This window comes from Malaclemys terrapin, chromosome 5 (genome assembly GCF_027887155.1).
Source record: "Malaclemys terrapin pileata isolate rMalTer1 chromosome 5, rMalTer1.hap1, whole genome shotgun sequence".
In the NCBI taxonomy this organism is placed as follows: domain Eukaryota; kingdom Metazoa; phylum Chordata; order Testudines; family Emydidae; genus Malaclemys; species Malaclemys terrapin.
The window spans coordinates 117,269,808-117,297,595 of record NC_071509.1 but is presented as its reverse complement, the minus strand read 5'-3'; positions in this window follow the sequence as shown (position 1 = coordinate 117,297,595).

Genomic DNA, 27,788 nt, shown 5'->3' with positions numbered 1-27,788 from the left:
CCCATTAGTCAGCGTGACAACCCTGTAATTAGGGTCTATGTCACAAGCCTCTCTAGGATGGGACATATTGAGCTCTTTGGTACTTTGACAGCTTGACCTTCCTGTAATTCAGGTTATGGTCTCCCCTATTTGGCTAATGCCAGCGACCACCCTGTAATCAGGGTACAGGTTGCACCTCGCTTTTGAAATCTGGGGGATTAGAATCATAACCATAACATGGGCAGCTTGACCTCCCTGTAACTAGGGTTTGCGTCTCCGAGGCCCTTTGGGTCTCCGTTATAGAGTTGGTGAATGTGACTGCCCTGTAATCAGGGTGCAAGTCACCTCCCCCTGTCTTTGGAGGGGCATTGAGCTCTTTGTTCAACTGAGCAATGTGACCGCCCTGTAACTGGGGTCTGGGTCTCTGCCCTCTTGCTCATTTGGCTTTACGCCGTGCTCTGCCCCATTAGTCAGCGTGACAACCCTGTAATTAGGGTCCATGTCACAAGCCTCTCTAGCATGGGACATATTGAGCTCTTTGGTACTTTGACAGCTTGACCTTCCTGTAATTCAGGTTATGGTCTCCCCTATTTGGCTAATGCCAGCGACCACCCTGTAATCAGGGTACAGGTTGCACCTCGCTTTTGAAATCTGGGGGATTAGAATCATGACCATAACATGGGCAGCTTGACCTCCCTGTAACTAGGGTTTGCGTCTCCGTTATAGAGTTGGTGAATGTGACTGCCCTGTAATCAGGGTGCAAGTCAACTCCCCGTGTCTTTGGAGGGGCATTGAGCTCTTTGTTCAACTGAGCAATGTGACCGCCCTGTAACTGGGGTCTGGGTCTCTGCCCTCTTGCTCATTTGGCTTTACGCCGTGCTCTGCCCCATTAGTCAGCGTGACAACCCTGTAATTAGGGTCCATGTTACAAGCCTCTCTAGGATGGGACATATCGAGCTCTTTGGTACTTTGACAGCTTGACCTTCCTGTAATTCAGGTTATGGTCTCCCCTATTTGGCTAATGCCAGCGACCACCCTGTAATCAGGGTACAGGTTGCACCTCGCTTTTGAAATCTGGGGGATTAGAATCATGACCATAACATGGGCAGCTTGACCTCCCTGTAACTAGGGTTTGCGTCTCCGAGGCCCTTTGGGTCTCCGTTATAGAGTTGGTGAATGTGACTGCCCTGTAATCAGGGTGCAAGTCACCTCCCCGTGTCTTTGGAGGGGCATTGAGCTCTTTGTTAAACTGAGCAATGTGACCGCCCTGTAACTGGGGTCTGGGTCTCTGCCCTCTTGCTCATTTGGCTTTACGCCGTGCTCTGCCCCATTAGTCAGCGTGACAACCCTGTAATTAGGGTCCATGTCACAAGCCTCTCTAGGATGGGACATATTGAGCTCTTTGGTACTTTGACAGCTTGACCTTCCTGTAATTCAGGTTATGGTCTCCCCTATTTGGCTAATGCCAGCGACCACCCTGTAATCAGGGTACAGGTTGCACCTCGCTTTTGAAATCTGGGGGATTAGAATCATGACCATAACATGGGCAGCTTGACCTCCCTGTAACTAGGGTTTGCGTCTCCGTTATAGAGTTGGTGAATGTGACTGCCCTGTAATCAGGGTGCAAGTCAACTCCCCGTGTCTTTGGAGGGGCATTGAGCTCTTTGTTCAACTGAGCAATGTGACCGCCCTGTAACTGGGGTCTGGGTCTCTGCCCTCTTGCTCATTTGGCTTTACGCCGTGCTCTGCCCCATTAGTCAGCGTGACAACCCTGTAATTAGGGTCCATGTTACAAGCCTCTCTAGGATGGGACATATCGAGCTCTTTGGTACTTTGACAGCTTGACCTTCCTGTAATTCAGGTTATGGTCTCCCCTATTTGGCTAATGCCAGCGACCACCCTGTAATCAGGGTACAGGTTGCACCTCGCTTTTGAAATCTGGGGGATTAGAATCATGACCATAACATGGGCAGCTTGACCTCCCTGTAACTAGGGTTTGCGTCTCCGAGGCCCTTTGGGTCTCCGTTATAGAGTTTGTGAATGTGACTGCCCTGTAATCAGGGTGCAAGTCACCTCCCCGTGTCTTTGGAGGGGCATTGAGCTCTTTGTTAAACTGAGCAATGTGACCGCCCTGTAACTGGGGTCTGGGTCTCTGCCCTCTTGCTCATTTGGCTTTACGCCGTGCTCTGCCCCATTAGTCAGTGTGACAACCCTGTAATTAGGGTCCATGTCACAAGCCTCTCTAGGATGGGACATATCGAGCTCTTTGGTACTTTGACAGCTTGACCTTCCTGTAATTCAGGTTATGGTCTCTCCTCTTTGGCTAATGCCAGCGACCACCCTGTAGTCAGGGTACAGGTTGCATCTCGCTTTTGAAATCTGGGGGATTAGAATCATGACCATAACATGGGCAGCTTGACCTCCCTGTAACTAGGGTTTGCGTCTCCAAGGCCCTTTGGGTCTCCGTTATAGAGTTGGTGAATGTGACTGCCCTGTAATCAGGGTGCAAGTCACCTCCCCCTGTCTTTGGAGGGGCATTGAGCTCTTTCTTAAACTGAGCAATGTGACCGCCCTGTAACTGGGGTCTGGGTCTCTGCCCTCTTGCTCATTTGGCTTTACGCCATGCTCTGCCCCATTAGTCAGTGTGACAACCCTGTAATTAGGGTCCATGTCACAAGCCTCTCTAGGATGGGACATATTGAGCTCTTTGGTACTTTGACAGCTTGACCTTCCTGCAATTCAGGTTATGGTCTCTCCTCTTTGGCTAATGCCAGCGACCACCCTGTAATCAGGGTACAGGTTGCATCTCGCTTTTGAAATCTGGGGGATTAGAATCATGACCATAACATGGGCAGCTTGACCTCCCTGTAACTAGGGTGTGCGTCTCCGAGGCCCTCTGGGTCTCTTGGCCTCGTGCTGTCTTCACAGCCTGCTGCCAACGACCGCCCTGTAATCAGGGATCTGGTCTTTGCCCTCTAGTCTCTTGGCACTTGGCCAAATGCAGCCACTGCCCTGAATGAGCACCCTGTAAACAGGGTACAGGTCTCATCTGCTACTATTTATGGCACCCCCATGACACTGTGTCCAGAGTTCCGGCCCTTCAAACAGCGCTTCCAACTTGCCTGGAATTCTGCAGCCAAGTCTCCTGCTTTCTACTCACTTTTTGGACTCTCGGAGATCTGACATGCTACTGGTGGTAAGATCCGAAAGGGAGTGTCCGGGGCTGTTGTGGACTAAGTCATTCCAGGCAGTATACCTTGTCACATTGATTTAAGAATACTTGTCAATTAATTCCTTACCCCCCTTCATCATTTTATTCCTCCTGATTTTGTATGGAGGCTGCCTGGTGAAATAATTGTCAAGGGGAAATCTGGAGATTGTGGCTTTAGAGGGGAATGGGCCCAGTAGTTTTCTCACCCAGTGCAGCTTGGGAGGAGCGGGAAATGCTTGTGGAAGTATCTGAGGACCACAAAGAACTGTCTTGGACCTAAATATCCAGACTGTCTGCAGATGCGGAAAGGAACAGTGTATCAGTAGATTACACTGAGTTTGCGTGCGGGACATGGCATTGTCGGTTCTCACTTACACACGCCTTGTGCTCTCTCTCTCCGTTTCAGACATCATGAAGCACAAGTGGAGAAGAAGGAAGTGTCAGGAATGCCACACACAGAGGAGAAAAGAAGATGGAGGAAAAGGAAAGGAACTCTGGGCACAGTAACCAACCTCAAATCAGGCCTCAGGTCATGTAATTAGACTGTAGGGGAATCTCGAGCCTCTTAATACCTTGAGCAGCGTGACCGCCCTGTAAGCTGGGTCCCGGTCTGTGCTATTGTGTCGTTTTGACATTCTGCTCCGATATCTGGCTATTGAGGGTGACTGCCCTGTAATCAGGGTGTAAGTCACTTCCCTCTGTCTTTGGAGGGGCATTGAGCTTTTTGTTAAACTGAGCAATGTGACCGCCCTGTATCTGGGGTCCGGGTCTCTGCCCTCTTGCTCATTTGGCTTTACGCCGTGCTCTGCCCCATTAGTCAGCGTGACAACCCTGTAATTAGGGTCTATGTCACAAGCCTCTCTAGGATGGGACATATTGAGCTCTTTGGTACTTTGACAGCTTGACCTTCCTGTAATTCAGGTTATGGTCTCCCCTATTTGGCTAATGCCAGCGACCACCCTGTAATCAGGGTACAGGTTGCACCTCGCTTTTGAAATCTGGGGGATTAGAATCATAACCATAACATGGGCAGCTTGACCTCCCTGTAACTAGGGTTTGCGTCTCCGAGGCCCTTTGGGTCTCCGTTATAGAGTTGGTGAATGTGACTGCCCTGTAATCAGGGTGCAAGTCACCTCCCCCTGTCTTTGGAGGGGCATTGAGCTCTTTGTTCAACTGAGCAATGTGACCGCCCTGTAACTGGGGTCTGGGTCTCTGCCCTCTTGCTCATTTGGCTTTACGCCGTGCTCTGCCCCATTAGTCAGTGAGACAACCCTGTAATTAGGGTCCATGTCACAAGCCTCTCTAGCATGGGACATATTGAGCTCTTTGGTACTTTGACAGCTTGACCTTCCTGTAATTCAGGTTATGGTCTCCCCTATTTGGCTAATGCCAGCGACCACCCTGTAATCAGGGTACAGGTTGCACCTCGCTTTTGAAATCTGGGGGATTAGAATCATGACCATAACATGGGCAGCTTGACCTCCCTGTAACTAGGGTTTGCGTCTCCGTTATAGAGTTGGTGAATGTGACTGCCCTGTAATCAGGGTGCAAGTCAACTCCCCGTGTCTTTGGAGGGGCATTGAGCTCTTTGTTAAACTGAGCAATGTGACCGCCCTGTAACTGGGGTCTGGGTCTCTGCCCTCTTGCTCATTTGGCTTTACGCCGTGCTCTGCCCCATTAGTCAGCGTGACAACCCTGTAATTAGGGTCCATGTTACAAGCCTCTCTAGGATGGGACATATCGAGCTCTTTGGTACTTTGACAGCTTGACCTTCCTGTAATTCAGGTTATGGTCTCCCCTATTTGGCTAATGCCAGCGACCACCCTGTAATCAGGGTACAGGTTGCACCTCGCTTTTGAAATCTGGGGGATTAGAATCATGACCATAACATGGGCAGCTTGACCTCCCTGTAACTAGGGTTTGCGTCTCCGAGGCCCTTTGGGTCTCCGTTATAGAGTTGGTGAATGTGACTGCCCTGTAATCAGGGTGCAAGTCACCTCCCCGTGTCTTTGGAGGGGCATTGAGCTCTTTGTTAAACTGAGCAATGTGACCGCCCTGTAACTGGGGTCTGGGTCTCTGCCCTCTTGCTCATTTGGCTTTACGCCGTGCTCTGCCCCATTAGTCAGCGTGACAACCCTGTAATTAGGGTCCATGTCACAAGCCTCTCTAGGATGGGACATATTGAGCTCTTTGGTACTTTGACAGCTTGACCTTCCTGTAATTCAGGTTATGGTCTCCCCTATTTGGCTAATGCCAGCGACCACCCTGTAATCAGGGTACAGGTTGCACCTCGCTTTTGAAATCTGGGGGATTAGAATCATGACCATAACATGGGCAGCTTGACCTCCCTGTAACTAGGGTTTGCGTCTCCGTTATAGAGTTGGTGAATGTGACTGCCCTGTAATCAGGGTGCAAGTCAACTCCCCGTGTCTTTGGAGGGGCATTGAGCTCTTTGTTAAACTGAGCAATGTGACCGCCCTGTAACTGGGGTCTGGGTCTCTGCCCTCTTGCTCATTTGGCTTTACGCCGTGCTCTGCCCCATTAGTCAGCGTGACAACCCTGTAATTAGGGTCCATGTCACAAGCCTCTCTAGGATGGGACATATCGAGCTCTTTGGTACTTTGACAGCTTGACCTTCCTGTAATTCAGGTTATGGTCTCTCCTCTTTGGCTAATGCCAGCGACCACCCTGTAGTCAGGGTACAGGTTGCATCTCGCTTTTGAAATCTGGGGGATTAGAATCATGACCATAACATGGGCAGCTTGACCTCCCTGTAACTAGGGTTTGCGTCTCCAAGGCCCTTTGGGTCTCCGTTATAGAGTTGGTGAATGTGACTGCCCTGTAATCAGGGTGCAAGTCACCTCCCCCTGTCTTTGGAGGGGCATTGAGCTCTTTCTTAAACTGAGCAATGTGACCGCCCTGTAACTGGGGTCTGGGTCTCTGCCCTCTTGCTCATTTGGCTTTACGCCATGCTCTGCCCCATTAGTCAGTGTGACAACCCTGTAATTAGGGTCCATGTCACAAGCCTCTCTAGGATGGGACATATTGAGCTCTTTGGTACTTTGACAGCTTGACCTTCCTGCAATTCAGGTTATGGTCTCTCCTCTTTGGCTAATGCCAGCGACCACCCTGTAATCAGGGTACAGGTTGCATCTCGCTTTTGAAATCTGGGGGATTAGAATCATGACCATAACATGGGCAGCTTGACCTCCCTGTAACTAGGGTGTGCGTCTCCGAGGCCCTCTGGGTCTCTTGGCCTCGTGCTGTCTTCACAGCCTGCTGCCAACGACCGCCCTGTAATCAGGGATCTGGTCTTTGCCCTCTAGTCTCTTGGCACTTGGCCAAATGCAGCCACTGCCCTGAATGAGCACCCTGTAAACAGGGTACAGGTCTCATCTGCTACTATTTATGGCACCCCCATGACACTGTGTCCAGAGTTCCGGCCCTTCAAACAGCGCTTCCAACTTGCCTGGAATTCTGCAGCCAAGTCTCCTGCTTTCTACTCACTTTTTGGACTCTCGGAGATCTGACATGCTACTGGTGGTAAGATCCGAAAGGGAGTGTCCGGGGCTGTTGTGGACTAAGTCATTCCAGGCAGTATACCTTGTCACATTGATTTAAGAATACTTGTCAATTAATTCCTTACCCCCCTTCATCATTTTATTCCTCCTGATTTTGTATGGAGGCTGCCTGGTGAAATAATTGTCAAGGGGAAATCTGGAGATTGTGGCTTTAGAGGGGAATGGGCCCAGTAGTTTTCTCACCCAGTGCAGCTTGGGAGGAGCGGGAAATGCTTGTGGAAGTGTCTGAGGACCACAAAGAACTGTCTTGGACCTAAATATCCAGACTGTCTGCAGATGCGGAAAGGAACAGTGTATCAGTAGATTACACTGAGTTTGCGTGCGGGACATGGCATTGTCGGTTCTCACTTACACACGCCTTGTGCTCTCTCTCTCCGTTTCAGACATCATGAAGCACAAGTGGAGAAGAAGGAAGTGTCAGGAATGCCACACACAGAGGAGAAAAGAAGATGGAGGAAAAGGAAAGGAACTCTGGGCACAGTAACCAACCTCAAATCAGGCCTCAGGTCATGTAATTAGACTGTAGGGGAATCTCGAGCCTCTTAATACCTTGAGCAGCGTGACCGCCCTGTAAGCTGGGTCCCGGTCTGTGCTATTGTGTCGTTTTGACATTCTGCTCCGATATCTGGCTATTGAGGGTGACTGCCCTGTAATCAGGGTGTAAGTCACTTCCCTCTGTCTTTGGAGGGGCATTGAGCTTTTTGTTAAACTGAGCAATGTGACCGCCCTGTATCTGGGGTCCGGGTCTCTGCCCTCTTGCTCATTTGGCTTTACGCCGTGCTCTGCCCCATTAGTCAGCGTGACAACCCTGTAATTAGGGTCTATGTCACAAGCCTCTCTAGGATGGGACATATTGAGCTCTTTGGTACTTTGACAGCTTGACCTTCCTGTAATTCAGGTTATGGTCTCCCCTATTTGGCTAATGCCAGCGACCACCCTGTAATCAGGGTACAGGTTGCACCTCGCTTTTGAAATCTGGGGGATTAGAATCATAACCATAACATGGGCAGCTTGACCTCCCTGTAACTAGGGTTTGCGTCTCCGAGGCCCTTTGGGTCTCCGTTATAGAGTTGGTGAATGTGACTGCCCTGTAATCAGGGTGCAAGTCACCTCCCCCTGTCTTTGGAGGGGCATTGAGCTCTTTGTTCAACTGAGCAATGTGACCGCCCTGTAACTGGGGTCTGGGTCTCTGCCCTCTTGCTCATTTGGCTTTACGCCGTGCTCTGCCCCATTAGTCAGTGTGACAACCCTGTAATTAGGGTCCATGTCACAAGCCTCTCTAGCATGGGACATATTGAGCTCTTTGGTACTTTGACAGCTTGACCTTCCTGTAATTCAGGTTATGGTCTCCCCTATTTGGCTAATGCCAGCGACCACCCTGTAATCAGGGTACAGGTTGCACCTCGCTTTTGAAATCTGGGGGATTAGAATCATGACCATAACATGGGCAGCTTGACCTCCCTGTAACTAGGGTTTGCGTCTCCATTATAGAGTTGGTGAATGTGACTGCCCTGTAATCAGGGTGCAAGTCAACTCCCCGTGTCTTTGGAGGGGCATTGAGCTCTTTGTTCAACTGAGCAATGTGACCGCCCTGTAACTGGGGTCTGGGTCTCTGCCCTCTTGCTCATTTGGCTTTACGCCGTGCTCTGCCCCATTAGTCAGCGTGACAACCCTGTAATTAGGGTCCATGTTACAAGCCTCTCTAGGATGGGACATATCGAGCTCTTTGGTACTTTGACAGCTTGACCTTCCTGTAATTCAGGTTATGGTCTCCCCTATTTGGCTAATGCCAGCGACCACCCTGTAATCAGGGTACAGGTTGCACCTCGCTTTTGAAATCTGGGGGATTAGAATCATGACCATAACATGGGCAGCTTGACCTCCCTGTAACTAGGGTTTGCGTCTCCGAGGCCCTTTGGGTCTCCGTTATAGAGTTGGTGAATGTGACTGCCCTGTAATCAGGGTGCAAGTCACCTCCCCGTGTCTTTGGAGGGGCATTGAGCTCTTTGTTAAACTGAGCAATGTGACCGCCCTGTAACTGGGGTCTGGGTCTCTGCCCTCTTGCTCATTTGGCTTTACGCCGTGCTCTGCCCCATTAGTCAGCGTGACAACCCTGTAATTAGGGTCCATGTCACAAGCCTCTCTAGGATGGGACATATTGAGCTCTTTGGTACTTTGACAGCTTGACCTTCCTGTAATTCAGGTTATGGTCTCCCCTATTTGGCTAATGCCAGCGACCACCCTGTAATCAGGGTACAGGTTGCACCTCGCTTTTGAAATCTGGGGGATTAGAATCATGACCATAACATGGGCAGCTTGACCTCCCTGTAACTAGGGTTTGCGTCTCCGTTATAGAGTTGGTGAATGTGACTGCCCTGTAATCAGGGTGCAAGTCAACTCCCCGTGTCTTTGGAGGGGCATTGAGCTCTTTGTTAAACTGAGCAATGTGACCGCCCTGTAACTGGGGTCTGGGTCTCTGCCCTCTTGCTCATTTGGCTTTACGCCGTGCTCTGCCCCATTAGTCAGCGTGACAACCCTGTAATTAGGGTCCATGTTACAAGCCTCTCTAGGATGGGACATATCGAGCTCTTTGGTACTTTGACAGCTTGACCTTCCTGTAATTCAGGTTATGGTCTCCCCTATTTGGCTAATGCCAGCGACCACCCTGTAATCAGGGTACAGGTTGCACCTCGCTTTTGAAATCTGGGGGATTAGAATCATGACCATAACATGGGCAGCTTGACCTCCCTGTAACTAGGGTTTGCGTCTCCGAGGCCCTTTGGGTCTCCGTTATAGAGTTTGTGAATGTGACTGCCCTGTAATCAGGGTGCAAGTCACCTCCCCGTGTCTTTGGAGGGGCATTGAGCTCTTTGTTAAACTGAGCAATGTGACCGCCCTGTAACTGGGGTCTGGGTCTCTGCCCTCTTGCTCATTTGGCTTTACGCCGTGCTCTGCCCCATTAGTCAGCGTGACAACCCTGTAATTAGGGTCCATGTCACAAGCCTCTCTAGGATGGGACATATCGAGCTCTTTGGTACTTTGACAGCTTGACCTTCCTGTAATTCAGGTTATGGTCTCTCCTCTTTGGCTAATGCCAGCGACCACCCTGTAGTCAGGGTACAGGTTGCATCTCGCTTTTGAAATCTGGGGGATTAGAATCATGACCATAACATGGGCAGCTTGACCTCCCTGTAACTAGGGTTTGCGTCTCCAAGGCCCTTTGGGTCTCCGTTATAGAGTTGGTGAATGTGACTGCCCTGTAATCAGGGTGCAAGTCACCTCCCCCTGTCTTTGGAGGGGCATTGAGCTCTTTCTTAAACTGAGCAATGTGACCGCCCTGTAACTGGGGTCTGGGTCTCTGCCCTCTTGCTCATTTGGCTTTACGCCATGCTCTGCCCCATTAGTCAGTGTGACAACCCTGTAATTAGGGTCCATGTCACAAGCCTCTCTAGGATGGGACATATTGAGCTCTTTGGTACTTTGACAGCTTGACCTTCCTGCAATTCAGGTTATGGTCTCTCCTCTTTGGCTAATGCCAGCGACCACCCTGTAATCAGGGTACAGGTTGCATCTCGCTTTTGAAATCTGGGGGATTAGAATCATGACCATAACATGGGCAGCTTGACCTCCCTGTAACTAGGGTGTGCGTCTCCGAGGCCCTCTGGGTCTCTTGGCCTCGTGCTGTCTTCACAGCCTGCTGCCAACGACCGCCCTGTAATCAGGGATCTGGTCTTTGCCCTCTAGTCTCTTGGCACTTGGCCAAATGCAGCCACTGCCCTGAATGAGCACCCTGTAAACAGGGTACAGGTCTCATCTGCTACTATTTATGGCACCCCCATGACACTGTGTCCAGAGTTCCGGCCCTTCAAACAGCGCTTCCAACTTGCCTGGAATTCTGCAGCCAAGTCTCCTGCTTTCTACTCACTTTTTGGACTCTCGGAGATCTGACATGCTACTGGTGGTAAGATCCGAAAGGGAGTGTCCGGGGCTGTTGTGGACTAAGTCATTCCAGGCAGTATACCTTGTCACATTGATTTAAGAATACTTGTCAATTAATTCCTTACCCCCCTTCATCATTTTATTCCTCCTGATTTTGTATGGAGGCTGCCTGGTGAAATAATTGTCAAGGGGAAATCTGGAGATTGTGGCTTTAGAGGGGAATGGGCCCAGTAGTTTTCTCACCCAGTGCAGCTTGGGAGGAGCGGGAAATGCTTGTGGAAGTGTCTGAGGACCACAAAGAACTGTCTTGGACCTAAATATCCAGACTGTCTGCAGATGCGGAAAGGAACAGTGTATCAGTAGATTACACTGAGTTTGCGTGCGGGACATGGCATTGTCGGTTCTCACTTACACACGCCTTGTGCTCTCTCTCTCCGTTTCAGACATCATGAAGCACAAGTGGAGAAGAAGGAAGTGTCAGGAATGCCACACACAGAGGAGAAAAGAAGATGGAGGAAAAGGAAAGGAACTCTGGGCACAGTAACCAACCTCAAATCAGGCCTCAGGTCATGTAATTAGACTGTAGGGGAATCTCGAGCCTCTTAATACCTTGAGCAGCGTGACCGCCCTGTAAGCTGGGTCCCGGTCTGTGCTATTGTGTCGTTTTGACATTCTGCTCTGATATCTGGCTATTGAGGGTGACTGCCCTGTAATCAGGGTGTAAGTCACTTCCCTCTGTCTTTGGAGGGGCATTGAGCTTTTTGTTAAACTGAGCAATGTGACCGCCCTGTATCTGGGGTCCGGGTCTCTGCCCTCTTGCTCATTTGGCTTTACGCCGTGCTCTGCCCCATTAGTCAGCGTGACAACCCTGTAATTAGGGTCTATGTCACAAGCCTCTCTAGGATGGGACATATTGAGCTCTTTGGTACTTTGACAGCTTGACCTTCCTGTAATTCAGGTTATGGTCTCCCCTATTTGGCTAATGCCAGCGACCACCCTGTAATCAGGGTACAGGTTGCACCTCGCTTTTGAAATCTGGGGGATTAGAATCATAACCATAACATGGGCAGCTTGACCTCCCTGTAACTAGGGTTTGCGTCTCCGAGGCCCTTTGGGTCTCCGTTATAGAGTTGGTGAATGTGACTGCCCTGTAATCAGGGTGCAAGTCACCTCCCCCTGTCTTTGGAGGGGCATTGAGCTCTTTGTTCAACTGAGCAATGTGACCGCCCTGTAACTGGGGTCTGGGTCTCTGCCCTCTTGCTCATTTGGCTTTACGCCGTGCTCTGCCCCATTAGTCAGTGTGACAACCCTGTAATTAGGGTCCATGTCACAAGCCTCTCTAGCATGGGACATATTGAGCTCTTTGGTACTTTGACAGCTTGACCTTCCTGTAATTCAGGTTATGGTCTCCCCTATTTGGCTAATGCCAGCGACCACCCTGTAATCAGGGTACAGGTTGCACCTCGCTTTTGAAATCTGGGGGATTAGAATCATGACCATAACATGGGCAGCTTGACCTCCCTGTAACTAGGGTTTGCGTCTCCGTTATAGAGTTGGTGAATGTGACTGCCCTGTAATCAGGGTGCAAGTCAACTCCCCGTGTCTTTGGAGGGGCATTGAGCTCTTTGTTAAACTGAGCAATGTGACCGCCCTGTAACTGGGGTCTGGGTCTCTGCCCTCTTGCTCATTTGGCTTTACGCCGTGCTCTGCCCCATTAGTCAGCGTGACAACCCTGTAATTAGGGTCCATGTTACAAGCCTCTCTAGGATGGGACATATCGAGCTCTTTGGTACTTTGACAGCTTGACCTTCCTGTAATTCAGGTTATGGTCTCCCCTATTTGGCTAATGCCAGCGACCACCCTGTAATCAGGGTACAGGTTGCACCTCGCTTTTGAAATCTGGGGGATTAGAATCATGACCATAACATGGGCAGCTTGACCTCCCTGTAACTAGGGTTTGCGTCTCCGAGGCCCTTTGGGTCTCCGTTATAGAGTTGGTGAATGTGACTGCCCTGTAATCAGGGTGCAAGTCACCTCCCCGTGTCTTTGGAGGGGCATTGAGCTCTTTGTTAAACTGAGCAATGTGACCGCCCTGTAACTGGGGTCTGGGTCTCTGCCCTCTTGCTCATTTGGCTTTACGCCGTGCTCTACCCCATTAGTCAGCGTGACAACCCTGTAATTAGGGTCCATGTCACAAGCCTCTCTAGGATGGGACATATTGAGCTCTTTGGTACTTTGACAGCTTGACCTTCCTGTAATTCAGGTTATGGTCTCCCCTATTTGGCTAATGCCAGCGACCACCCTGTAATCAGGGTACAGGTTGCACCTCGCTTTTGAAATCTGGGGGATTAGAATCATGACCATAACATGGGCAGCTTGACCTCCCTGTAACTAGGGTTTGCGTCTCCGTTATAGAGTTGGTGAATGTGACTGCCCTGTAATCAGGGTGCAAGTCAACTCCCCGTGTCTTTGGAGGGGCATTGAGCTCTTTGTTAAACTGAGCAATGTGACCGCCCTGTAACTGGGGTCTGGGTCTCTGCCCTCTTGCTCATTTGGCTTTACGCCGTGCTCTGCCCCATTAGTCAGCGTGACAACCCTGTAATTAGGGTCCATGTTACAAGCCTCTCTAGGATGGGACATATCGAGCTCTTTGGTACTTTGACAGCTTGACCTTCCTGTAATTCAGGTTATGGTCTCCCCTATTTGGCTAATGCCAGCGACCACCCTGTAATCAGGGTACAGGTTGCACCTCGCTTTTGAAATCTGGGGGATTAGAATCATGACCATAACATGGGCAGCTTGACCTCCCTGTAACTAGGGTTTGCGTCTCCGAGGCCCTTTGGGTCTCCGTTATAGAGTTTGTGAATGTGACTGCCCTGTAATCAGGGTGCAAGTCACCTCCCCGTGTCTTTGGAGGGGCATTGAGCTCTTTGTTAAACTGAGCAATGTGACCGCCCTGTAACTGGGGTCTGGGTCTCTGCCCTCTTGCTCATTTGGCTTTACGCCGTGCTCTGCCCCATTAGTCAGCGTGACAACCCTGTAATTAGGGTCCATGTCACAAGCCTCTCTAGGATGGGACATATCGAGCTCTTTGGTACTTTGACAGCTTGACCTTCCTGTAATTCAGGTTATGGTCTCTCCTCTTTGGCTAATGCCAGCGACCACCCTGTAGTCAGGGTACAGGTTGCATCTCGCTTTTGAAATCTGGGGGATTAGAATCATGACCATAACATGGGCAGCTTGACCTCCCTGTAACTAGGGTTTGCGTCTCCAAGGCCCTTTGGGTCTCCGTTATAGAGTTGGTGAATGTGACTGCCCTGTAATCAGGGTGCAAGTCACCTCCCCCTGTCTTTGGAGGGGCATTGAGCTCTTTCTTAAACTGAGCAATGTGACCGCCCTGTAACTGGGGTCTGGGTCTCTGCCCTCTTGCTCATTTGGCTTTACGCCGTGCTCTGCCCCATTAGTCAGCGTGACAACCCTGTAATTAGGGTCCATGTCACAAGCCTCTCTAGGATGGGACATATTGAGCTCTTTGGTACTTTGACAGCTTGACCTTCCTGTAATTCAGGTTATGGTCTCCCCTATTTGGCTAATGCCAGCGACCACCCTGTAGTCAGGGTACAGGTTGCACCTCGCTTTTGAAATCTGGGGGATTAGAATCATGACCATAACATGGGCAGCTTGACCTCCCTGTAACTAGGGTTTGCGTCTCCAAGGCCCTTTGGGTCTCCGTTATAGAGTTGGTGAATGTGACTGCCCTGTAATCAGGGTGCAAGTCACCTCCCCGTGTCTTTGGAGGGGCATTGAGCTCTTTGTTAAACTGAGCAATGTGACCGCCCTGTAACTGGGGTCTGGGTCTCTGCCCTCTTGCTCATTTGGCTTTACGCCGTGCTCTGCCCCATTAGTCAGCGTGACAACCCTGTAATTAGGGTCCATGTCACAAGCCTCTCTAGGATGGGACATATTGAGCTCTTTGGTACTTTGACAGCTTGACCTTCCTGCAATTCAGGTTATGGTCTCTCCTCTTTGGCTAATGCCAGCGACCACCCTGTAATCAGGGTACAGGTTGCATCTCGCTTTTGAAATCTGGGGGATTAGAATCATGACCATAACATGGGCAGCTTGACCTCCCTGTAACTAGGGTGTGCGTCTCCGAGGCCCTCTGGGTCTCTTGGCCTCGTGCTGTCTTCACAGCCTGCTGCCAACGACCGCCCTGTAATCAGGGATCTGGTCTTTGCCCTCTAGTCTCTTGGCACTTGGCCAAATGCAGCCACTGCCCTGAATGAGCACCCTGTAAACAGGGTACAGGTCTCATCTGCTACTATTTATGGCACCCCCATGACACTGTGTCCAGAGTTCCGGCCCTTCAAACAGCGCTTCCAACTTGCCTGGAATTCTGCAGCCAAGTCTCCTGCTTTCTACTCACTTTTTGGACTCTCGGAGATCTGACATGCTACTGGTGGTAAGATCCGAAAGGGAGTGTCCGGGGCTGTTGTGGACTAAGTCATTCCAGGCAGTATACCTTGTCACATTGATTTAAGAATACTTGTCAATTAATTCCTTACCCCCCTTCATCATTTTATTCCTCCTGATTTTGTATGGAGGCTGCCTGGTGAAATAATTGTCAAGGGGAAATCTGGAGATTGTGGCTTTAGAGGGGAATGGGCCCAGTAGTTTTCTCACCCAGTGCAGCTTGGGAGGAGCGGGAAATGCTTGTGGAAGTGTCTGAGGACCACAAAGAACTGTCTTGGACCTAAATATCCAGACTGTCTGCAGATGCGGAAAGGAACAGTGTATCAGTAGATTACACTGAGTTTGCGTGCGGGACATGGCATTGTCGGTTCTCACTTACACACGCCTTGTGCTCTCTCTCTCCGTTTCAGACATCATGAAGCACAAGTGGAGAAGAAGGAAGTGTCAGGAATGACACACACAGAGGAGAAAAGAAGATGGAGGAAAAGGAAAGGAACTCTGGGCACAGTAACCAACCTCAAATCAGGCCTCAGGTCATGTAATTAGACTGTAGGGGAATCTCGAGCCTCTTAATACCTTGAGCAGCGTGACCGCCCTGTAAGCTGGGTCCCGGTCTGTGCTATTGTGTCGTTTTGACATTCTGCTCCGATATCTGGCTATTGAGGGTGACTGCCCTGTAATCAGGGTGTAAGTCACTTCCCTCTGTCTTTGGAGGGGCATTGAGCTTTTTGTTAAACTGAGCAATGTGACCGCCCTGTATCTGGGGTCCGGGTCTCTGCCCTCTTGCTCATTTGGCTTTACGCCGTGCTCTGCCCCATTAGTCAGCGTGACAACCCTGTAATTAGGGTCTATGTCACAAGCCTCTCTAGGATGGGACATATTGAGCTCTTTGGTACTTTGACAGCTTGACCTTCCTGTAATTCAGGTTATGGTCTCCCCTATTTGGCTAATGCCAGCGACCACCCTGTAATCAGGGTACAGGTTGCACCTCGCTTTTGAAATCTGGGGGATTAGAATCATGACCATAACATGGGCAGCTTGACCTCCCTGTAACTAGGGTTTGCGTCTCCGTTATAGAGTTGGTGAATGTGACTGCCCTGTAATCAGGGTGCAAGTCAACTCCCCGTGTCTTTGGAGGGGCATTGAGCTCTTTGTTAAACTGAGCAATGTGACCGCCCTGTAACTGGGGTCTGGGTCTCTGCCCTCTTGCTCATTTGGCTTTACGCCGTGCTCTGCCCCATTAGTCAGCGTGACAACCCTGTAATTAGGGTCCATGTCACAAGCCTCTCTAGGATGGGACATATCGAGCTCTTTGGTACTTTGACAGCTTGACCTTCCTGTAATTCAGGTTATGGTCTCCCCTATTTGGCTAATGCCAGCGACCACCCTGTAATCAGGGTACAGGTTGCACCTCGCTTTTGAAATCTGGGGGATTAGAATCATGACCATAACATGGGCAGCTTGACCTCCCTGTAACTAGGGTTTGCGTCTCCGAGGCCCTTTGGGTCTCCGTTATAGAGTTGGTGAATGTGACTGCCCTGTAATCAGGGTGCAAGTCACCTCCCCGTGTCTTTGGAGGGGCATTGAGCTCTTTGTTAAACTGAGCAATGTGACCGCCCTGTAACTGGGGTCTGGATCTCTGCCCTCTTGCTCATTTGGCTTTACGCCGTGCTCTGCCCCATTAGTCAGCGTGACAACCCTGTAATTAGGGTCCATGTCACAAGCCTCTCTAGGATGGGACATATCGAGCTCTTTGGTACTTTGACAGCTTGACCTTCCTGCAATTCAGGTTATGGTCTCCCCTATTTGGCTAATGCCAGCGACCACCCTGTAGTCAGGGTACAGGTTGCATCTCACTTTTGAAATCTGGGGGATTAGAATCATGACCATAACATGGGCAGCTTGACCTCCCTGTAACTAGGGTGTGCGTCTCCGAGGCCCTCTGGGTCTCTTGGCCTCGTGCTGTCTTCACAGCCTGCTGCCAACAACCGCCCTGTAATCAGGGATCTGGTCTTTGCCCTCTAGTCTCTTGGCACTTGGCCAAATGCAGCCACTGCTCTGAATGAGCACCCTGTAAACAGCGTACAGGTCTCATCTGCTACTATTTCTGGCGCCCCCATGAGACTGTGTCAAGGGTTCCGGCCCTTCCAACAGCGCTTCCAACTTGCCTGGAATTCTGCAGCCAAGTCTCCTGCTTTCTACTCACTTCTTGGACTCTTGGAGACCTGACATGCTATTGGTGGTAAGATCCGAAAGGGAGTGTCCGGGGCGGTTTTGGACCGTTGTCGAAAGCGGTTCTCATTTACACACTCCTTGTGCTCCCTCTCTCTGATTCAGGCGTCATGAAGCAGAAGTGGAGAAGAAGGAAGTGTCAGTACCATGGTATAACTGTGAATCTGAAATGCATGGACCTTAAACACTCAAGTTGTATAGAATTATAACTTCCTATTATTAAGAAATCATCATTTCCTACTGGAAGTGCAAAGATGTCACTTAAGGGAAGGTATACATTTGAATCCTCCCCTCCCCTCCAATTCTCCCCCCAAAACTCTTCAAATAAAGTTAAGGTTCAGAAAATTAACATTTACTCCAGGTAACGCCTAACTTGTGTATTTCTCACACATTTCTCAAAGGAAGCAAACAAAACTAAATGTTTTGGCAACTGGCAGTTACTCTCCGCACTTCACAACTTTCAAACACCTGCTCTACTTAAACGGTCACACCAACCAAAGTGTACCACACATTCAAAATTAACTTTGCATCTATTGTGTCAGAAGTGAGAGTGTTTTTAGTAGTTGTGTCCATTGGTGGAAGTGGCAGTTGTGGTGTTTTAGTAGTCCTTTACGCTTATTGAATTCAAAGGATGATGATGTGGATGTTTTAGGTAGGTATTTTTCTGTTAAGTCTTGGTATTTGGGTGGAGGTGCAGTATTTTGTGATTATGACTGTTTTTCTGGTATTGGTTTAGTGTGAATTGTTGGCAATTCTAGATGTTTTTGTATCCGTACATTAGTAGATGTATTTAGAGGGCAAAGCTGAGGTTGCCTGTTTGGTGCAATTTAATTGGTGTGAAAGTTAATTTCGGGTAGGTGTTTGAAAGCACTGAGGTTTGAATTTTTAGCTCAACAAGGATGCAGGACCCACCTGGCTACCTCAGTTCTTACTATCATTCCTAATTCCAAAATCTTGGATGAAGATGACCAGGCAGAATAAAGATATCTCCAGAGACTTTCAAGAGGGTAGCATTTCTGCAGCTTTAGGGGATTCCTTAAACCTTATTGAGCTTTTCAAAGTGTAATAATTGTGGGAAACTTCTACTTCTGCCAATTCCGTGTTGAACAATGACCTGTATTAAAGGACTTACACTGGGTAGTTAATTCTGTTCTGTATTAAGATGATTTTGCTAAAATCGCCGCTTTCTGATGTGTGAAATGAATTATCTAGCTCTGATTATACCTATTTGATAAAAGTGTGATAACGACCCCATGTTAAATGCATGGATTGAACTTTGATTGTCATATCACATTGCTTTGCTTTCTGTAACTCCTTATTTATGAATGTATTTGTTACTTATGTAATTCAATGAATAAAATGTATACATTCAAGTATAGTCTCAGTTCTTTCTTTGGCTAAACAAAAAGGAATCTGATAAACTTGTGAAGAATTTTGGTATTGTTACGTTTAATTTAATTAACATCTTTTTACCCTTTAAATGCGGTCGTTGGAAGTAACTACCCTTTAGTGGTGCAAGTTTGATTTTTCTCTTGGATCACACGTTTTGGGCAGACTGCAGTGTGATCTTGAGGATGGAGATCGCACTGCCACTTAGGTGCATAAGGTTGCCCTCCTAAAGCTTCTAAGGTGCACAAGAATAGGCCTTTGTTTGGTTCCTTCACTGTTCCCAGGCTTATAGATTGCTTGAGATCTGCAGGCCCTAAAGCTCACTTCCTGAGCACAATATATGATTGTGGCTATGATAAGATTGGACTAAAACTAGCAAGGTCCCCTGGTTTCTGCACCTTTCCCGTTCAGACATTTTTTAAAAAGTAGATTAATGTAATATTTTTATATTCAATTCAATCTCAAGTTTCTCAGAAATTGACTTTTACGGTGCACTAAATTTTCAATATGCTAATACATGTGAGATAGTGTGGTCTAGTGGTTTAGAGCACTGGCCAGGGATTCAGGCGACCTGGTTTCTATTCCTGCCTCTGCTGCTGGGTCACTTGGTGGTCACTTTGCCTCCCTGTGCCAGTGTCCCCCTCCATTTAAAAAAAAAAAAGTGGGGGAGGGGAGATGATTGTACTGACCTCATTTGTAAAGTGTTTTGAGATCTACAAGCACTAAACAGAATTTTTACTAAAAATGAGATTCTATAGGGGTGGGAGAGAACTAGAGATTAACTTTGGTAGGGTGCATGAAGATATAATTCACTATGGAGGCATTAATTTTCCTAATGCTGTGAAGAAAACTCTCTTGTGCATAATGAATTGAAACAGCCTCTCTCTCTTTGCATTTGTTAATTCATTTCTCCTATACCAGGTGCTTTTTGTTCCATTGAAATATGCATGGGGATGTGCTTTTTATTTATTACCCTTGCCCTATGATTTATTATTCAAAAGTGGGCAACTTGGAAAGCAAATACTCAATATTAGGTGATTGTTTGCCTGCTGTAGAAAAAGCCCGTGAAGAAGTGTGCAGCAGCTGCAGTTACACTAGGGGAACTCCATGACTTCAATAGATTCAATAGTCGTCTTTTCTCTGTTTACAGGTACTCTGACTTGCCCCTTTCCCCCTTCACTTAAACCCAATTCAGAGGCAGCTGATGAGTCGCAGGTGCACTGGCTTCTTCCTTCTTAGAGGATGAATGGCCCGCTATGAGAGACCTGAAACCCGATGGTATGATGATGAGGGCTTTAATTCAGCAAAGTACCATTCTAGCATACCTCAGCCAGAGTCATCATGCGTACCTGGAAAAAGAAAGGGCTTCCACAGCTAAACAAAAGATCTGTCAGGACTGACTATTCAATAGAATAGATTGCTGCTAGTTAACCTGATGTAAAGTTGGCTAAACCTCTCAAAGACTGCGTTGGTGCAGGTTGCATTTCCACTGAATAATTACCATACCTTCTGCCTATTTAAAAATTATCTTCCCTGCTGTTTGATTTGTCTATGATGGTCTTATTGTTTAAAACTATTGTGTCGTGTTGCTCTCCATTGCTAATTAGCGGAGCTTGTTAGAAAAAAACAATTGCCAGAGTTTGCTCTTTTGTTGAAATTGAAACACACTGCAGGACTGTGTCAATTCTGACAGAATCCACCAGAAACCAAGCATGTTTCCAATGGAACTTTGCCGGCCAGGCAGAATTCCATCAGAAACTTGCTTGGCTTCCTGACAGCTCAGCTGCCGGGCTCCTTGATAGACCATGTGGCACGCTGCTGGGGAACCTGGGTTTCCAGGCTCCCAGCTCCTCAGCTGCCTGCCTGGTGGGCTGATGGGAAGCTGGGAGCCTGAAAGTTGCGGGAGCCCCAGCTGCCAGGCTCGTGACTCCTCGCCAGGTAGGGCTCTTAGGGTCCATGGCTCCAGGACAGCCCACCAGGTGTGCTACAGTGAAGCTAGGTCTTGTAAGGCTCCAAGGATCTCCAGCTTTGGGGCAGCCTACAAGGCTGCTTTAGAGCTCAGTGGAGATCAGCAATTCCATTTCACACAGAATTTCAAAATTTTTGAATATGATTCCAAATCAGAATGAAATCTGATTTTGAAATAGCAAAATCCTCTATAAAATAGAATTACTGTTCTCCCCCCAGCTCTTTCCGACTGTGGTACTAGTGAGGCCTTGTAATGAACGCAACCCTGTTTTACCGCTTCCCCCATCTTTCCCCCTGTTATCTTTCTCCTTTCATCTCCGTGGAAAGAAATATTTCCCTTTCCTATATTCTTCCGGTATATGGATGTGTGTGTGTGTGTGTGTTCACTCTGGGGGGTTTGGAACAGTTGCCCCAGGGGTAGAAGGATCTTTCCCTGCTGCATTCCTGAGCGGCCCTTTTCTTGGTCAGAGGTGCCTGTCTACTGGGATTATTATCGCTAAAGATTCAAACACACATACAAACCCTATATATTCGGTTTCTTCAGGGGGAATAAAGAACAGAATTTCCATGTAACTCTAGAATGGTTTAAAGTTTAAGGTACTGGGTTATGACATTTGGTCTCTTGTAGATAGAATTGTAAAATTACAAGCTCTTTATTTTTGTGTACTATAAAACACATCCCTATAATTAAATCAAGGTTGAAAGTGCTTTGCCTAGAAGATTAATTTAAACCTCTATGGATAAAAAGAAGAACCTCCAGGACTCAATATACTGATGTGTAGATAGCACCTCAGCACATTTCAGTGTGCGGGTCATTTCCTTTCTGATGCCTGTGCAGGGGATGTCTCTTTTCACTAGAAGCTTTTGCTGTATCTTTTGGCTATATTGGCCCAGCTCCTCCAAGGTACATAGCCATTATGGGAGTGAAGGGCCCAAACATCTTTGAGGATGTGGGTCGCTATCTCCTGGTTTCTCTTTCCTGTCAATGGAGTCGGGCTGTGCAAATGGGAAGTCACTGCCTAAGGCTGGGAGTGGCCCAACTCCTCCCTGGGCTGGTGGTGGGCTCTGCCAAAGAGTCTGGGATGGCTCCGCGCTGCTGGGGACGAGGGAAGCCATGGTGGGCTTGGTGCTAAAGCCTGAGCAGCAGGGATGGGGCCAAGCTTGGCACAGTGGGGAAGCAGGGGCAGGCAGGCTCTGTGCACTGCTGAGGGACAGCAGGGGATGGTTTGGTTCCCCCTGCCCCGTAGGAAGAGGCCAGGGCAGGCTCAGTGCGGGGGCTGCCATGGGAAGCCTGACAGGTGAGATCCGCCCCTCGCACCTCTGGAGGCAGCTCTGTGCATCGCTGCCCTGCCGCCATGGCACCAGGACTCCAAAACTTAGTCGCAGACACAAGGGCTGGACGGAGCCCACAGGGGGCTCCACCAGGGGGCGGGGCTCAGACTGGGCGGGAATTGGTTCAAGAGGGAGGGCGTTCGGTGTGAGAGAGAGGCTGAGTCAGCTCGAGACTGAGGCGAGACTTCAGGTTAGAGGACGGCGAGCGCCGACTGTGAGGTGGGCCCGAGAGAACCTCTGAGGTGGCACGATCCGGGGGCGGGGCTTAGGAGCAGAGGGCCACATGCCCAGGCGGGGGCCCTGGTCTTTGAAATTCTGACACTGCTCCAGGCCCTCAGGGAAAGGGGGGCTCAATGGGGAGAAGCGGCACTAGGAGCTGCCCACAGCCAGTAGAACCCCGCTACCCCGGGAACATCAGAATGGTTGGGACCAGATGAAGCAAGCACCTCAGAGGCGGGGGGCTCGGTCCAGGCTTCCACATGGCGGCATGAGAGGGACTGCGGCTGAGGCTAAAAGCGGTGCAGGCACCGTGAGGAGGGCGGATGGGAAGCAGCGACAGGCACTGCCTGAGAAAGAGGAGCGGGTGGCCGATTGTGAGTTGGCAGGAGGGGCAAAGCAGAGGCTGGAGCGCCGCGATGAGATATGTATGTAAGAAGGGTAATCCAGATAAGGTGGTCTGGACCAAGCAGTGGCAGAGGGGTCTCTGTGCTCTGAAAGAGGCTCTGGTCAAGGGCTCGGTGCTGTTAAAGCAGGACTTTGACAAGCTCTTTCCGGTGTTCACTGACGCTTCAGAAGAGGGCTGGGTGTGGTGCCAATGCAGATTGACGGAAAGGGGGAGAGACATCCCATCGGGTATGTGAGCAGAAAGCTGCTGCCCCAGAAGCAGAACTCTCCAGCCATAAAAAAGGAATGCCTGGCCAGGGCGGCTGGGCCTTAAAAAGCTGCAGCCATATGGCTTTTGGTCGGCTTTCCGCCAGGCCAGAGGGGGGCGCCCGCCGATGGCCGGTTTCCGAAAGATGGTGCTCAGCTAGCGAGGGTCTAATTCTGCCCGAAGAAACATAACATTTTCATGCTGTGACGTTCTGTACCTCCACCACTCTGGCCGACTTACCAGACCCCCCAGATAGCCATGGCTGCAATGTTTCCCATTCTCCGGTTACTTTCTGGGGGTGTTGGAGATGTGTATTCCCCACCAGGGTGAAGTTCAGGGGAAGCTGTTGAGGAGAGAGGGAAATAAGTAGTGTGAATACTAGGACAGGCTAAGGTGACAAAATAAACACAGGGTAATGGGAGCGGAGCCAAATCACCTTTTTCAGGAAATCTGTACAGTAACAGCCACAGGTGCCGGATTCCTCTGGGTTCCAGGGCTACTCAACCCCCCTCACTCTGCCCACGGCCCCACCCGCCCCCATCCCCTAAGCTCCCACCCCCGCTCCGCCTCTTGCCGCCCCCCTGCTGCTCCCCAGGTCCTGCCCTCACCCCTTCCCCAACCCCCGCCCTGCCTTTTCCCATCCCACCCCACCCCCTCCTCACCTCGTCTGACCCCCTTCTGTCCCCTCCTCCGAGTGTGCCTCATCCCTGCTCCTCTTTCTGCCTCCCAGCGCCTCCTGCACGCCGTGGAACAGCTGATTGTGGCGGGTGGGAGGCTCTGGGAGGGAAGGAGGGAGGGAGCTGGCTGCCGGTGGGTGCTAAGCACCCACTAATTTTTTTCAGTGGGCGCTCCAGCCCTGGAGCCCCCAAGGGGTTGGCACCTATGGTAACAGCAATTCAGGGGTCTGGAACAATTTTTATAGTGGGGATGCTGAAAGCCATTGAACAACACTGTAAACCCCATGTATGATGGAAACCGTGCATTCGCTTGCTAATATCACTTCATGCTGGGCACCCCAGTGCCCCTAGTTCCAGCTCCCCTGCAGCATATATGCAAACGGCTAGTCTCTTGCTTGAGGAAAGTTAGTTACAAATTGCTCAGAGCCTGCTGCAGAGGATTCGTGCAGGGATAGAGCCATCTGCACGGGACTCTTACTTGTGCCACATGGAAGTGAGATGAGGTGCCATGGAGTAAGATGCTTTTGCACATACTTCTCTCTTGGATTGTTCTTCGTACAGTTATGATCCACGTGGGGGGCCTTTAGCGAGCATGCACACATTGGGCTGGGGCAGTGCTAGCACAGCTCTAGTGGGCGTAGCTTGCAATATCAGTGGCACAAAAATTACGTTGTGTGGAAACACCTTGTGTTCTGTACAGAAACCAGAGCCTCATCTCTTTCTAGGATGAAAGCTGGAGACAAACCTGTCACTATTTCCTCCTACCTACCAATGGTAGGATAAAGGCGAGCTTAAGTGGGGATCTAGTGGTAGCGTATTCCTCCCTTTTTATCCCCCTAAGGTTGGCTTTCTCACAGGAAGGCCTAAAATCCTAGATGATAGAAATCGCCCAATGGCTTCTTAAGGAAACGAATTCATTTGTTATATGTAGCCCAGCTTAAAAACAGTGTGATGGAATGATTGGCGGGAGGTTCCCCTCTGCACCATAGGGGTAATGATTTAGTTAGACTTTGAAGAAGAATGTGTATGGCTCCCACATGCTCTGTTACTGCCATGTACCACCAGAGAGGGGGATACATCTTGGAGGTTGTGAACCAATCTGTTTATAATCCTTGACTTGTTTATACAGTCTATTGTTTTTGTTTTTTGCTCTCATTTTAATGTAATTGTGTTTTGTCAATATAACCTGTAGGTTTCCACTCCACCAAGGAATGAAAGAAGGCAGAGAGACTTGAGCAGGAAAGAACTACTACTACCGATAGGCACAGCTACTGAAAAAAACCTGCACCATAAGAAAGGATAGGCATTTGTTGTCAGAGTTAACTCCTTGTACGTGCCTCTAAACCAGCAGGTCCCAAGTTGAGGTTTATGTATCGGTGGTGGCACATGGAGGACCTGATGGTGGTCTTCAGTGAGCAGGCAGATCTCACGTTCCTAGTACTGAAATTACTGTCAATATGTTCCTAGTACTACTTTTCTTTGGAAGCATTTGCTGTACCTGCCACGAAGGTGTTACCTGATCTCGAAGAGGTGAGGAAAGGGTCCATAGAACAATTTTTATAAGATTAGGCCCACATCAAAACTGTTTTAGAACCCCAGAGGAAAGACAAGCAAAGGCTTCTGCAGTGGCGCCATCTGTTGACTTTGAATGTACAGAGGCTCCTATTAGCAACTCCGTATTTTCGGTTGCATTATAAAAGGGATTGCCTGTGGGGAATATGTTCCTGGTTTTTCTCTAAAGGGAGATTGACAATCATTGTGAGAACTCACACCCAAGTTGTTTTTATACTATTGGAACATTTAATGTAGTGGCTGTTTGACTTCTTTTAAAAACTTTTCAATAAGAAATCTCCAGTTTTAGTGTCTGGCTTAAATTTGTCCTAGGCAGTGCTAGGGTTGAGTAGCAACTCTTCAGAATACTGTCTACGTACCCAGATTTGGTAGAGAGGTAGATCCTCACTAGGTCCAGTCTAAGGGCTAGTTTTGTTTTGTTTTTCAAATAGTTTTAAATTATTGGGTTTAGCGTAACTTTTAGTCATTATTCACATTACAACTGAAATTTTGACGCACTGTGCTCATAAAACTGGCTGTTGGTGGAACATGCAGTCCATGAGCACACAAGCTTGATTTTAGGCCGGTAGGGGGAGGGCAAAAGGGGTAGCCCCCAGAGGCGCAGACCCTAGTGGCGCTGATGGGTGCTCAAGCCCCCTCTACCCCCAGCCCTGGCCCGACTCCACCCTTGCTCCGCCTCTCCCATCCCCATTCCAGTAGTAACTGATTGATGTATTCCACCAAATGGGGAGCTGCATTTTAGAGGTGACAAAGAGAAACTTTGATAATCCTAATACAAAATGGCCTCTTCCTGCTCTCATTATTCACATGTAATTTTGTTTGTGGTGTATGCCCAAGAATGAATTGGATCTGGTGCACACAAAGGTAATGGGATCAGGCGGTGGGGGCACAAACCTGATAAGAGTGCATGCGAGCACAAACTTAATAGTGGGGGCAGTGCTAGTAAGTGTATTGTGCGTAGGTGTTGGATACATACAAACCTGATTTGATTTGGGTGGGGGGAGAGGGTATGTGAATGCACATAAACCTGATGGATGGGGTATGGACAGGCTAATTACAAACTAACAATTGATATGTATTAAGGGATGCATGCACTCTTGCTTAGTGGGGGAAAGGGCACCAATCTAGCCTCTTCCAATACAACCGTCTACTACACCAAACATCCAAATGGCCAAGGTTTTCTGGGGAAAAATAACCTGGTAAAAAGTAGAATAGGAAAAGGTGGCAGAGTTCAGGTGTGGTGTGGGGTCTGTTTGAATGGAAAGGCTAATTATCATTCAGTAACTATTATTTTTAATATGGAATTATTGTGAACTGGGACACTGATTCATCAATGTATTTAAGCATGTTCCTGATTGGAGCACTAACAGCAGTGGGATGGCTCACGTACTTTAAGTTAGTCACGTGCATAAGTACTCTCTGGAATTGGGGTTTTAAGGCTGAACAATTACAGGGCTTTTCTCTTCTCCTTTTTTCGTTTTGGTTCAATAGGTATTTAATTCAAATCATTATTGCTATAGGTTGCCCTTTTATATAAAATAATTATTTATTGATCAGAAACAAATGCCTATGATAATTACATAAATAGGAACAATAAATAAATGACTGACATAAAGATCCTGTTACAAATGGCGTAAAATGATCTGAAACTATTGTCACAGTGCACAGATAGACTAAATAGTAACAGCTTTTAAAATTCCACCGCATCTCATTTTAAATCCTGTATAAAATATTACTTGATTTTGATTAGTACTTCTAAAAATGTTGGTATTTAAATTTCTAAACTTCTTTGTGAGTTTGTCCTAGATTTGAAACCCCCATAATTCCACATGGATTCTCCTGCTAGCACTGAGGCTGAACTGCTTGTCTCTGATGAAAGAAATTGGTCTCTCTTCCCTTTCACCCTGGGAAACTATAGGTCCTTACCATGGGCGTGCGCACGGGGTGGGCCCGGGCACACACCCTCATGCCCATGGGCCGGATCCGGATCTTGCCCCTCGGGGCTTTGCATCCGGCCCGCGGGATTTGCCCCCCGTGGTGCCGCAGGCCCCGCGCTGCTTTCCGAAGCAGCCATCAGGGCAGCAGGTCTCTGGGGCTAAGGGGTTGCTCTAGGCACCGCCTCCCGAAGCTCCCATTGGCCGGGAACGGGGAACTGCGGCCAATGGGAGCTTCAGGGGAGGTACCTGGAGGCGTGGCAAGGGCAGCGTGCAGAGCCCTGTGCTGCCCCGCCCCTCCCCCGGGACTGCGGGGAGCGGCCCGGCATGGGGCCCTGGCAGGCGGGGAGCGCGCCGCTGCGGGTAAGCCTGAACCTCTCCTGCACCCCCTCTCCCTGCCCTGAGCCCCCGGCCTGCACCCCGTTGAGCCGGGCTCCCCCTCCCCAGGGCTGGGCTGGCTGCTTTAACAGCCCCATGTGCTCCCTGGCAGCCTCCCACCCGGCAGCACCAACACAGCCGCTTAAGGTGGCCCGCGCGGGTGCTGCCCCAGTTCCCCGCCCCAAGGCAGCTGCCCCCCTCCAGCGCCCCAAACCCGCCTGCGGCTCCCCGCGCTGGCCAGGGGCCCGGGCA